Raw genomic sequence first — 1,364 nt, forward strand, 5'->3', positions numbered from 1 at the left:
AAAGAAATGATTGAGGGAAGAACTGACTCAGCATATAGGAAAGTCAAAATAGCCTTCGGTGACATAAAAGCAAGGGTGATAGCATAAAGAGTTCAGCGAGAATTCCACTGTTAAATGCAGAGGGGCGGAGGCAGGTGGAAAGAGTACATTGAGGTCTCTATTAGGGGGAAGACTTGTATGATGTGATACAAGAAGAAACAGGAATCGATTTAGAAGAGATAGGAAATCCACTAATAGAACCAGAATTTAAGAGAGCTTTGGACGACTTCAGGTCAAATAAGACAGAAGGGGTAGATAACACTCCATCACAATTTCTAAAATAATTGGAGAAAGTGTCAACTAAACGACTCTTCAAGATGGTGTTCAGAATGTATGAATTTGGGGACTTTCGGAAAAATATCATCCACACAATTCCGAAGACCGCAAGAGCTGACAAGTACGAGAATTGTCGTACAATCAGCTTAATAGCTCACGCATCCAAGTAGCTAACAAGGATAATATACAAAAGAATACAAAAGAAAATTGAGTATGTGCTAAATTACGATCAGCCTGGCTTTAGAAAAGGTAAAGGCACCAGAGAAGCAATTCGGACGTTGCGGTTGATAATGGATGCAAGACTAAAGAGATATCAAGACACGTTCATAGGATTTGTCGGCCTGGAAAAAGAGTTCTAGAAATAAAATGGTGCAAGATGTTAGAAATTCTAATAAAATTGGGGTAAGCTGTTGGGATATACGGGTAATATACAACATGTACAAGGGCAAAGAGGGAATAATAAGAGTGGACGACCAAGAACGAAGGGCTTGGATTAAAGAGTGTGTAAGAGAGGGATTAGTCATCCCCCCTACTGTTAAATCTGTACATCGAAGAAGCAATTATGGAAATAAAAGAAAACTTCAAGAGTGGAATTAAAATTCAAGGTGAAAGGATATCAAAGTTACGATTCGCTGATGACATTTCTGTCCTGAGAGAAAATGAAGAAGAATTACATGATACACTAAATGGAATGAACAATCTAATGAGTATCGAATACGGACTGAGAGTAAATCTAAATGTTATATCCTAGCCAGTAATGCCACCCGAGCCCGCTGCCAAAAGGTTGGCAGCATCAAAGTCCGGACGCCGTCCGCATAAGCAGCGCCAGCGAGACAGGAAATCGCCGCAAGTCTGCGCGCGCCACCGCTGGCTTCTGGCTTCTTAAGCGCTGGAGTCGCGAGCGCTAGGACAGTTCTGTATTCGCCGCTCAGTTGTATACTCGCCACCGAATTGTGTACTTGCTAGTCAGTTGTGTGTTCATCGCAGCAGAGTTGTTGTTTGTCGTCAGCCGACGCTGACCTAGCCGCTCCGACTCGAACTAGACAGAT

This window comes from Schistocerca nitens, chromosome 8, assembly GCF_023898315.1.
Source record: "Schistocerca nitens isolate TAMUIC-IGC-003100 chromosome 8, iqSchNite1.1, whole genome shotgun sequence".
Lineage (NCBI taxonomy): Eukaryota > Metazoa > Arthropoda > Insecta > Orthoptera > Acrididae > Schistocerca > Schistocerca nitens.